This window comes from Spinacia oleracea, chromosome 1, assembly GCF_020520425.1.
Source record: "Spinacia oleracea cultivar Varoflay chromosome 1, BTI_SOV_V1, whole genome shotgun sequence".
In the NCBI taxonomy this organism is placed as follows: Eukaryota; Viridiplantae; Streptophyta; class Magnoliopsida; order Caryophyllales; family Amaranthaceae; genus Spinacia; species Spinacia oleracea.
Genome location: NC_079487.1, coordinates 19,280,767 through 19,294,205, shown reverse-complemented (window position 1 = coordinate 19,294,205; position 13,439 = coordinate 19,280,767). Strand labels below are relative to the sequence as shown.

General features: G+C 38.3%; 1 non-coding gene across 1 annotated transcript; it reads left to right on the top strand.

Annotated features, from left to right (window-relative positions):
• Nucleotides 1-12,628: 12,628 nt before the first annotated feature.
• On the top strand, nucleotides 12,629-12,735 carry LOC130466483 (small nucleolar RNA R71). The gene has a single exon (XR_008926708.1). It is a non-coding gene; the product is annotated as a small nucleolar RNA R71 (small nucleolar RNA).
• The last annotated feature ends 704 nt before the right edge of the window (nucleotides 12,736-13,439 follow it).

Below are 13,439 nucleotides of genomic sequence, written 5' to 3'. Positions count from 1 at the left end.
TTGTTCGCGGCCATTTGATTACTACAATCGAAAAGAATTTGCAATAAATAACCATTCATACAATTTAATAACTTTGAAATAAAAGAAAAACATGCAATCATTAAAGCTATTAAAACATTTCATTCATGCAAAAAGCGAAAACATGGTCCAAAATGAATGAAACGATTCCAAGACCCCAAAAGTCCTAAATCCTTAAGCAGCTTTAGCATGTCTTAAGTAGTTTAAGATCTTAGGTAAGCAAAACCTATTGCTAGTAATCTCCAAATTACTCTTGGTTAATAAATTAATGCCATAATTTATCCCATTGCCACAACTTAATGCCATTGTTGTTTGAGTTGTAACCACAATCAACGTGCTCCTTTAGGACGCCTTACCACCTAAGTCAACTAAAATAGCACCTCGCTTTAGCGTAAACCTACTATCTTAGATCCCTAGATTTTTGTAAGTGTTGATTTGGAAGGCAATTTTTAAACTCAATATTATTTGGACCTAGTTGTTTCAATGTTGGTTCGATTATTAAGTAAACTTAAAACTAATCGATTCATAGGAAACAACCTGTTCATGCAAAGCATACATACATTCATACATTCACGCATAATATATATATATATATATAGAAGTGCATAAATAAATGGTGATCTAGTATGGCCCAAAACTTTTGTCTTGAAGCATCCAATCTTCATCACCTCCTTGTTAGCTTGGCATCGTCTTGAATCTTCGTTCAAATGCTAACTTAAAGTTCTAAACTTAGAAATACTTGAAAATAATAAATTACATCAAAATTTCCATGGTACGCAGACCATATTTAAAACTTTACATTCAAAGATAGAACGGTACGCAGACCGTATTTACCTATCCTAAATTGGCCATACTAGTCACTTGGAGTACCTGCATTGCATAAAATATATATTCTATGCATTCACCCATTCGTATGCTAAAACGAATGGCCCATGTTAATATGCAAGTATTTACGTGAATTAATTAAAATTCACGTTCACATAAACACGTCCTAAAAGATTAATCAATTTCCAAATTATTAATCCTTAGACTTTATTCTAATTAAAATTGAATTTAATTAAAATAATGCGACCTACGAAATAATTAAAAAAATTATTTCATTTTAATTTCATTTAGTGGCTCCCACTCAAACCAATAATTATTCTGGATAATTAATTATGAAATATTAAATTAAAACTCGCGGCCCGGCCCAAGCAAATAAAATATTAAATTAAATATCCCGTTAGCCCAAATTAATGCAAATATACGAAGCCCAATGAATTAAACGATTTTTAATAAAAAAAAAAGTCCAATTGCTAAATCGGGCTAGGCTTGCGCCCAGCCCCGCCTTGCGTGAGGCCCAAGAGCACACGAGCAAAGCTCGCGCACCCCCAGCCCCATCGCGCGCGCGCGCGCACTGCGTCCCCGCAGCCATGCTTCCCCAGTGCTGCGTGTTGTGCATCGTGTGTGTGCTAGACGTCGCAAGGCTTGTGCCTCGCTTCGTCGCAGCCCCGCAAGCTCCCTCGCCTGCCCCTTCCTCGCCTAGCGCGCACGAGGCACGCAGCACAGCTACTGCTGCCCGTGTCGCGTGGCTCGGCCTGAGCGCAATGGCCTCGTATTGCTCGACGAGCCATACTTCCATCATGCTCATGTTCGTGTTTTTGGTTCGTAATACGGACCAACTTAATTAAAACTAAATTTAATTCACGAACTTGCATTAATTTTATTTTTCAAAAGGTTACGATTTTTATTTTCGAAAAACAACGATTTTTAACAATCCAATTTCGTAAAATTATTAAATCAAGGGCTAACAATATTCAAACTTTTATGAACGAACGAATCAACATTAAAGTTTGAACTTTTAATTAATAAAATCCGAAGCTTTAAATCGTACATAAACAATTAAATTTCAGATTTTTAATAATTTGGTTTAAGTGCGATTAAAATTAACGAAACCATTCAAAATTTAAATCCAATAATTTTTTAAATTAGACACTTACCCATGAAATTATACCCCCGTCCCCAATTAACAGAATTATTAAACCAAAATTAATTAAAATTCATTTAGGGTTGCAAATTTTACGAATTGGAGAAAGGCAAAATTAGGGTTTATACTTATCGGAAAAATCCGAAATTTTTACCATAGATCAAGCATTTACCCATCAACATTGTGTCACAATTTCAAGCAATTCCGAGTAGTTTAGGTTGACCTTTTAATTGAATTACTGTCCGACACTTTTAATTTTTAATGAAAAATTAACAAAAACGCCCAAAAAACGATACTTCGAGGCCTGTTTTTGCAATTCTATTCTCATGAGTTGATCTTAGAAAATCGTTTTCCATCAGATTAGGGTTTTAAAAGTCGAAAAAGCGATGATTTTTGATTTCGGACATGATTATTCGCAATTCATCCAATAATTCGTAAAAAATTCCGAAAAATCAACAAAAAATCCAAAATTTCGACAGATGCAAAAACAATAATAGTAATGTTAATTCATGCTTTGAATACATAAGGCTCTGATACCACTGTAGGGGAATACAGTTAAACATAATAACATGTGCGGAACAATCCCCAAAGCCAGGAAACATGTATAAAGCATAGATTAAGCAAACTTACATTCGAATCGTGTTTTCCACAATAATCTGTCAACGAACACGAACAAAGAACTCCACTTGTCGTTCCTCTACTTGGTTCACCGACACGATCAGATCCGTCTTGATAATCGTAGCTTAGACAATTGATCAAGATACTTTGCTTTTGGGAAGAACTCACTTTGGAGGCACAGAGAGAATTAGGGTTCTATGTGTCTCTAGGGTTTTAGTAATATGAATTGTGTTAAGTTGGAAATTAGGTTGTAAGGTTATTTACATAACCTTACTAACCGACCAAGCTAAGAAGCAAGGCCGGCTAGCAAGCCGTGCAAGCCAAGCAACACGGACCGCACGCCCGCGCCCAGCGACACACTGCAGGCCGAAGCCCACAGCGCGCGCGCCGAGCAGCTGGGTCGTGGGCCTTGCTCGCTCGTCGCTGCTGTGCGCTATTGCGTGTTGTTGCGTGCTCGTGCCCAATGGGCTGGCCTTGCTCGCCCTTGCTTGCGAGCTTGCTGGCTCGTTGGGCCTTGCACGCTTACGTGCTTGGCTCGACGGGCCGACAACTCCGATGCCCTTCATATTCGCGATTTGATATATTTCCGATATATTATTTATCGTTTCGTATACAACGAATCACTGTCGTACGATACGATTTATTCGTGTCGCCCAGCTTACGAATATTCGCGATACGATATACGATTCCGACAAAGGTCGTATCGTATAATACATTTCCAACTAATTCCCGAAAAGCTATTAAATGAATTTCCGATTCATTTAATCCGGTGATCTGTTACGTGTCATTGGTGTGCCTTGTAGGTTCAGTCAAGAGTAAGTTGTGAGTTCAATATCCATTAGAACTCACTGATTGGAAGCATTGCTCCAGCTAGCTGTTCCGATCACTTGATCTCACTAAATTAATTGTTCGCAATTAATCTGAACCTTGGTATTAGACTTAATGCACCTTGGGTGAAGGACATATTTCCTTCAATGTCATCATCCGAAAGAATCTCTTCCTCTTCTTGACTGCTACCTGGTTGTCTACCCCCAGTACCTGTTGGTCCCTGAATAGCGTTACTATAGGACATGACCTGATGTCTTCTCTCCCCATTAGGGTTTGCTTCTACAGCAACTGCATCCGTGTCCATGGACTCGCCAGATTCATCTTCCATGGCTCCCTCCTGATGCTCCATTGCCTTTCTTTTGACCTTCTTATTCGAACGTTGGATCAGATCTGCCTCCTCGCTGGACATATATAGCATTTTCACTCTCCGTTAGGGTTTTTAAAAAAAAGTTTTAACGACGACCTTTTTAAGTGGTCACGAATAGTGTCATTAGTTGCTTATAATTGTCGGATTGTTTGCGCAAAACACTCAAATTAGTGTTTTTGCACTTTTGCTGAGATTAAGGTCTGAAATCTTAAGCTTATTATCTTGCCACAACGTCTAGATATGATTTTATAATCTTTTGGGGAAAATTTCATGCTTTATAGTTTATACTATACCACTTCTCTGTACCTAAGCTTTAAATTTGATATTAACTGGTGCTTCCTGCCATGGTAACATAGCTCTCTCGACGACCTTTGATTTTGTTGTAGGGGCAGAAGCCTTCCCACATAATAGTTATTATAAAAGTCGCTATGATGGTAAAAACATGCTAGAGATAAGTATTGATTTTGGGTCCACACTAATATTATTGTAAACCAGTTTCACGCAAAAATAATCCCTTGGACTGATAATCATATTTTAGTTGGTAACTAGTATAGTACTCGTGCGATGCACGATTTATGATATGAATATTAAATTTGCATATCTAAATTTTTACTAAACTATAGCTATAAACAATTATCATCAAAATAAAGCTTAAATATAATCTTCTTATTAAAAGCAATGATGAATATATCTGTTATTGCCCCTTTACTGCCCCATTTCATGTCTTGTTTATTTAACAAATTAAAAATAAAATAAAATAAGGGTACATAGATAAATTTAAGTTCTTCCCCTTTCATAACTCATCTCAAATATAAATTTATTCTCACCCGCTCTCATACCCACTTAATACTCCCTAGCTAACATCTATACACGTCATTTAACACCTACCCCCATCATATACCTTATTGAGCTAGAGATAACTTCGAAGCGGGGTGGGATCGGTCCCTCAACACTTGCACATGAATAAAATTCTGATCTCACATGCTCGTCACCACGATAGGTATGATACTCATTCCCGTTCTAATCTCAGACTCGCGGGGGGAAATAAAATTAACCCCGCTTCATCAACCGTCCATGTATCCACACCCAACTCAAACCAAGCCATAGATGGCCGGACCATACATTATTTGTTGATAAAAAAGTTTTGAATTTTAAATTTTTAAGAGTGTTTGAAAATTTGGTTGTCTGATTACATTATGCTTTGGACACATATAACTTATAGATATTTTCCTAATTAAAATTAATTATGGATAAATTTGTAATTACCTCATTCAGTGTCTTGTTTATTAAAAAATAAAACAAATAAGGGTACATAAACAAAATTATTTTCCTCCCTATTCATCACATGTGTTAAACCTAACCCTAGACGGCTGGGCCGAACATTATTTTCTGGTAAGAGATTTTTTATTTTAAAACTCCATTATAGAGTATTAGACAATTTGATTGTCTAATTAGATTATACTTCAGACACATACAACTAATAAAAATTCTCCTAATTAAAACTAATTATGGATAAATTGTTATTTCCTCACTCGGTGTCTTATTTATTAAAAACCGAAAACAAATAAGGTTACATAGACAAATTTATTTTTATCCCCACTTATCACAGGAGCCAAAAATAGCTCTAGACGGCTGGACCCGGCATTTATTTTTGATAAGAGAGTTTAGAATTTTGAAACTCTATTCACAATTTGGTTGTCTGATTACATTATACTTTGGACACACGAACCTTATAGATATTCTCCTAATTTATATGATTGATAAATTTGTTATTGTCGCATTCGGTTTCTTATTTATTAAAAAAAAACAAATAAGTGTACAGAAACAAATTCATCACATGTGTCAGTCATAATGTAATTCTCATTCACCCTTCACTTTAATAGTCATACCTACTTAATCATTTTATATTTACATCATTATCTGATTACTAAACACCTACTCCACTACTTCCTTATTCGACTAGTCATGACTATGAGGCTGGTCGAGCCCCCACACTTGTACTTGTTACTCACGATAGGAAAGATACTCACCCCTCCCAATCTCCTCATTAACGGGTAAAACATAAAACTCATCCTCAATCTATCACCGACATGTGTATCCACACTCGTCTCAAACCCACCCCTGAACGACTAACCATTTTTTGTTTTGGTAAGAGAGTTTTGAATTTTAAAATTCTACTATAGAATATTCTACAATTTCAGTTTCTTATTAGAATAATTGAGTAAATAAACAAAATATTATAAAATGTACTCTCTCCGTCCAAATTTAATCATTGCAATAGTCTTTTCACGTTTTATACAATAAGTTATTTTAAGCTTTTATTTATATATATATATATATATATATATATATATATATATATATATATATATATATATATATATATATATATATATATATATATATATATATATATATATATATATATATAATTCAATAGAAAAATAGGTATGCTGGAGATGTAGCACATGTATAATTACATAATAGATTAAGGTAGATGATCATAATTTTGAATAAAGCATAATGTATAATACAAGTTAGGGGAAGATAATATCGATACGGATAAGTAATACTTGAATAAATTATTCTCTCTTATTTGGATAAAGAATTATACTGGTATGTTATTATTTTCATTGTTAAATTTTTGAATAGGAATTTTGAATAATACTACGTAGAAGTTCGTATTATACTTAGGTGTAAGTTTTTTTTTTTTAATCAATCTTCACATATGAAACTTATTGCGATGAGATTAAATACTTAGGCATAAGAAAAATTAAATATAATAACAAAAAGTAGGGATACATATCATTTTTGCAGTTAGTGTTTTGACAAAAAGTATGTATATATTGATAGATAGAATAGATATAGTGATATTTTTTTATAGAATCAAGTATAAGAGGGGCGTATTAGAGAGCGAAATAGCTCCACATCTATTTCCGTTAACTAATAATGCACGAGTCTAAATTCATAATGTGCTTAATTCTTCAATGATTTAAGGATCTTGGAATCATTTTATTCTCACCTGCCGGAACAATAAATTCGAATAAAATGCCAATGACTTGTTTAAATTGCATTATTGCTTTAATTTTCAAGTTATTACTCATGATAAATGTTTAGATTACAATGTAAAATAAAGACATATATATTACACATCAAATGATCAAAGGAAAATAAACTAATAATATAAAATGAAACTATAAAACTAGCTCTTAAAATTGTTTTTGATTTAAAAGATTAAGGAACTATTAAATAAAATGATAAGTAGAAATTATAAATTCTAGAAACAAAAGATACAAACTTAAGACACATATTTTAAATAAAAATCGACAATACATACATTTTTTCATTAGTAAACTTAAGTTAAATATTTTAATACATGCTAAGAGATATATATTTTAAATAAAAAGATGTTTTAGACAACGTTGTTAAAGTTTTTTTATTTTTATTTTAAATAGATAATTGTCATATTGTAAATATTGTGTTATTGAAGTAGATTCTAAGTATAATTTTTTTTAGTCAATGATCTTGATGTATATGTAGTATATTTCAACAATTGGCCATTATCGATCAACTGTTAGCAATGTTTTAATATTAGAACTCGGAAATAATGCGGCTCCCGGCCGGCGGGCGTCGGGCGATTTGTCGCAGAAATGGCTCTTCTCTCTTCGCCCGTCGGGCGCTGTTCTGCCCGGCGGGCGGAGGGAGATGTTTTGCAGTTTCTCCTCGCGCCCGGTCGGGCGGCTCCCGCCCGGCGGGCGTCTTGCGACTTTGCTCCTCGCCAATTTTCCTAGCTTTTCGTGCTTAGGAGCTAAACCTGTACATCATTAAACGCCCAAAGACCGTAAAAGTACTCTCTCCTCACCACTCATAGGTAAAGAAAAAGCTACAAAACACACAAAATAAAGCTAAACTATCGAAAGCAATAAGATACGGGTTGCCTCCCGCTAAGCGCTGGTTTATTTCTAGGTCCCGCTCGACCTTGTTACCTTGAGTATGCAGTCTATGAGGCGGAGGGATTGAGGTGATGGACCTCAACCACTCCTACAGTAGCCCCATCATGGTACAACTTCAGACGTTGCCCGTTTACCTTGAATCGTTCACCCTTATCATTCTCTACTTCGACAGACCCAAACTTGCTTACCATAGTCACGGTGAACGGCCCAGACCACCTAGACTTAAGTTTTCCAGGAAATAACTTAAGCCTAGAGTTAAAGAGTAGAACCTTGTCGCCCACCGCGAACTCTCTATGTAAAATGTGATTGTCGTGCCACTTCTTGGTCTTTTCCTTATAAACCCGGGCACTATCATAAGCTTGTAGTTGGAATTCATCGAGCTCACCCAATTGAAGTAACCGCTTCTCACCGGCTAGCTTTGCATCCATGTTGAGCTGTTTGATTGCCCAATAAGCCTTGTACTCCATTTCTACTGGTAAGTGACACGCCTTGCCATACACCAACCGATACGGGGAGGTACCAATAGGTGTCTTAAAGGCGGTTGTGTATGCCCATACAGTATCATCTAGCTTATCGCTCCAATCCTTCCAAGACTTCGCCACCACTTTCTCAAGGGTAGATTTGATCTCTCGGTTGGAGACCTCAACTTGACCACTCGTTTGAGGGTGGTAGGCTAGCCCAGTGCGGTGATAAACCCCATACTTGCGCAGGAGCGCATCCAGATGCCTCTCATGGAAGTGTGACCCTCCATCACTGATCAAAGCGCGCGGAACCCCAAATCTAGGAAAAATGATCTTCTTGAACAGGGAGATGACTGTCTTAGCATCGTTAGTAGGTGAGGCAACGGCTTCCACCCACTTTGACACATAATCTACAGCAACAAGGATATACAAGTTACCCTTGGACGAGAATGGTCCCATGTAATCAATTCCCCACACATCAAAAATCTCAACGTCAAGGATTCCGTTCTGTGGCATCTCATACCTCCTCGAAATAGTGCCGGCCCTCTGGCACGCATCACAAGCCATAATAAAAGCCTGTGCATCCTTGAACATAGTAGGCCAGTAAAAACCACATTGTGACAACTTAGCGTTTGTTTTAGACGGTCCATGGTGACCACCATAAGGTGAAGAATGACACCTACTGATAACACCTTGAACTTCCCATTCTGGAATACAACGCTTGTACAACCCTTCAGCAGTCTCACGAAACAAATAAGGGTCGTCCCAAAAGTAAAACCGGACATCATGTAGGAGTTTCTTCTTCTGTTGGTATGAAAGATCGGCCGGAAGAATTCTCCCTACAATGTAGTTAGCAAAATCTGCGAACCATGGTGACTGACTGGCAAGTGCAAGTAAATGATCATCCGGAAATGAATCATCAATCGGTGTAGATCCCTTACCATCGTCATACCTCAATCTAGACAAGTGATCTGCAACCACATTCTCAGCCCCTTTCTTGTCGCGGATCTCTAGATCGAACTCCTGTAGCAGTAGTATCCATCGAATAAGCCTAGGCTTGGCTTCCTTCTTAGAGAGCAGATACTTAAGGGCCGCATGGTCAGTATAGACTATCACCTTGGATCCAATCAGATAGGTGCGGAATTTATCCAAGGCATAGACTATAGTTAGAAGCTCCTTCTCAGTAGTAGCATAATTAACTTGAGCTTCATCTAAGGTCTTACCTGCGTAATAGATGGCATGTAAAACCTTCTCCTTTCTCTGACCCAGAACTGCCCCAACTACATAATCACTTGCATCACACATTATCTCAAACGGAAGATCCCATTCGGGAGAACGAATGATGGGAGCCAAAATCAGTGCCTGTTTAATCCTGTCAAAGGCTTCAAGACAAGCATCAGTAAACACAAACGGGGCATCCTTGAGGAGGAGCTGGGTAAGTGGTTTAACAATTTTAGAAAAATCCTTGATAAAGCGGCGATAAAACCCCGCATGACCAAGAAAACTTCTAACACCCTTCACATTAACTGGAGGGGGTAATTGTTCAATCACTTAGACCTTAGCTCGATCCACCTGAATGCCCTTATCTGATATCAAATGTCCCAAAACCACCCCTTCAGTAACCATGAAATGACACTTTTCCCAGTTCAAGACTAAATTGCACTCTTCACATCTCTTCAAAACTTTAATCAGATTTAGCAAGCAAGAATCAAAAGAAGTACCATAGACGCTAAAATCATCCATAAACACTTCCATGATAGACTCAATAAAATCAGAAAAGATACTCATCATGCAACGTTGGAAAGTAGCAGGTGCATTACACAGACCAAAAGGCATCCTACGATATGCAAAGCTACCATAGGGACAGGTGAAGGTGGTCTTTTCCTGGTCGTCTGGATGTATGGGAATTTGAAAGAAACCAGAATAACCATCCAGATAACAGAAAAACTTGTGACAGGCTAGCCTTTCTAACATTTGATCAATGAAGGGAAGGGGAAAATGGTCCTTTTTAGTAGTAACATTAAGACGCCTATAATCAATGCACATGCGCCAACCTGTGACTACCCTAGTTGGTATCAACTCTTTTTTTTCATTTCTCACCACATTTGTCCCCCCTTTCTTAAGCACTACCTGAACGAGACTCACCCACTTAGAATCAGACACATCATACACTATACCCGCATCAAGCAATTTCATAACTTTAGCTTTTACAACATCTTGCATGACAGGGTTCAAACGACGCTGGGGTTGGATGCATGGTTTATGATTCTCATCTAGATGTATCCTATGCATACAAAAGTCAGGGCTAATACCCTTTAAATCATCAATATTGTACCCAATGGCCTTTTTGTGCCTTTTCAACACAATAAGAAGTTGGGATAACTGGTCTGCATCAAGTGCAGTACTGACGATCACAGGGCAAAGTTGTTCATTATCTAAAAACGCATACTTAAGGTTAGCAGGAAGAGGCTTAAGTTCGGGTTTCTTTACCTCTTTAACAGAACAAACCGGCCGAACTAACCTCTTCAATTTGGTGCTCTCCGGCTTAGATTCTCCACCATTAAGAGCCAACTCCAGAGCATCCACTTCAGCACTCCAAGAACTGCTATCACCTGCAGAAGACTCACAACAAAGCACTGCCTCCAAAGGGTCTCTTTCGAGAACTTGGGAGACGTTATCACGAGTAATAAAGTCAACTACATCTATGCGATAGCATTGTTCCTCCTCTAGCATGGGACTTTTTAAGGCATTGTTTAGAATAAAAGTCACCTTATCATCCCCAACATACAATGTCAATTTCCCACTTTTAACATCAATTACCGCCCCCGCCGTGTGAAGGAAGGGTCTACCTAAGATTATGGGAATTTGAGAATCCTCTTGCATGTCTAATACTACAAAGTCTACAGGTATATAGAATTTACCTACTCTAACATGGACGTCCTCCAAAACACCTAAGGGGTATTTGACAGAACGGTCGGCCATTTGTAGAGTGATATTGGTAACCTTAAGCTCACCCATATTCAGTTTAGTACAGACAGACAAACGCATGACAGACACACTAGCACCTAGATCACATAAAGCTTTATCAATAAATACGGTGCCAATGTTACATGGGATGGAAAAACTCCCGGGGTCCTTAAGTTTAGGTGGAGACTTGTTTTGCAAATAAGCACTACATTCCTCAGTAAAAGCTACAGTCTCTACCTCACAAAAAGCACGTTTCCTGGTCAAAATATCTTTCATGAATTTAGCATAAGCAGGAACCTGTAAAATTAATTCAGTAAAAGGAACCGTTACCTGCAAATTTTTGACCACTTCCAAGAATCTGCCAAAATGCTTGTCTAGCTTATTCTTGAGTTGTCGATTTGGGAAGGGGAGTGCAATAGGTGGTACTTGAATATCCGCCCCCTTCTTAGCCTCAGTTGTAGCCTCATTCTCATTGACTACCTTTTCAGCTTCCTTTTCACCCATAACTATCTTCGGGATTTCCTCACTGACCAGATCACTAGCAGACACCCCGGAATTAACCTCAACCGGCATAGAAGGACCATCATAATCCCTACCACTCCTCAATGTAATTGCATTAGCAGTCTCCCTATTTTCGGGCTGTGAAGGAAGTTGGCCTGGTGGCCTCCCTGCAATAGTAGTAGCCATCTGTGCCAACTATGTATCAATGATCTTGTTGTGAGCAGTAAGAGCATCGATTTTTGCATCATTTTCACTTAGAGATTTTTGCATTTGTAGCATCATGTTTCTCATCTCTACTAGCATAGGGTCAGGCTGTGTGGTTTGAGGTGGTGGTGGTGGAGGTGATGTGTGTTGTCTAGGGAACCCAGGTGGTCCACTAGACTATTGGTTGTAGTTGTTCCGTGGTTGGTAGGGTTGGTATGGTTGTTGTGGTGGATGTTGGACTTGGTGAGGGTTCTGGATATTGTTGCTCCTGTAGGATAGTAGAGGGTTATTTTTGTAGCCCTCATTGTAAGAGTTGGAGAATGGGTTATTTTGTTTGTAGGATTGAAATGCGTGACATTGTTCAATAGAGCTCCTACATTCCTGTGCATAATGACCAGACATTCCACAACTTTCACAAATAGTAGCAGGTTGGGCACTCATAGCAGCTACACTAACAGGTTGGGCAGATTGAGCATTGGCCGCTTGCATATTATCAAACTTATAATGTAAAGTAGTTAATTGGGCAGTTAATTGTTCAATAGAATTTAAATCATGCTTACCACCCCTGTTAGATAGACCTCTAGGATTACCATACTGGGCATTGTGAATGGCTATCTCCTCAATCACCTCCATAGCTCTAGGCACCTCAAGTTGCATGAACCTCCCACTTGCAGCTGAATCCAACAAACATCTAGACTCATTGCCCAGACCATTATAAAACTGCTGAATCAAGAACCAATCTTCCAAACCATGGTGCGGGCACTCTCTTTGCAAATCCTTGAATCTCTCCCAGACCTCGAACAAACTCTCATCCGCTTGTTGTGAGATACCTAATATCTGACCCCTCAGACGAGCCGTTTTCTCAAGTGGAAAATATTTAATATAAAAAGCAAGAGCCAAGGATTCCCAATTATTGATTTTCAAAGCCGCCCGATTCAACCCATTAATCCACAGTTTAGCTTTCCACTCAAAGAGAACGGGAAAAGTATCTCCATAGTCTGCTCCGGAGTCAATCCCTTTTGCTTGATGGTGGAACAATATTGGATAAAGGACTGAATGTGAAGATCCGGATCTTTATCTGGTTCCCCACCGTACTGGCGTCTCTCGATCATGTTAATCAATGCAGGCTCAATCTTGAAGGTCTCAGCTGCAATAGAAGGCATGATCGCCTTTGGTAGCACGGACAGACTTGGCTTAGAATAGTCTGTAAGCCGTGGGGTAGGTGGCGGTATCAGATTTTCGTCACCCATCTCTATCTCTGAAACTGAATCTGTATCTGAAGGAAAAAGATCGCCAATATTATGATCAGAATCAGAGTAATTCCCACACTGTGCAATGAAAGTTCTTCGTCTACGAAAGGTTCTTTCGGGCTCAGGATCGAATGGAGTAAGATTACTAGTACCTACGGTCCTGGGCATAGACAAAGACTACAAAACAATGTGAGATCCGGTCTCAAGGAACGTGAGTTCCTTGAGTAGTAACAAACAATAGTCTAGGATAAGCAATCAACAACAGAAAATAAAACCATTTCCCCGGCAACGGCGCCAAATTTTGAC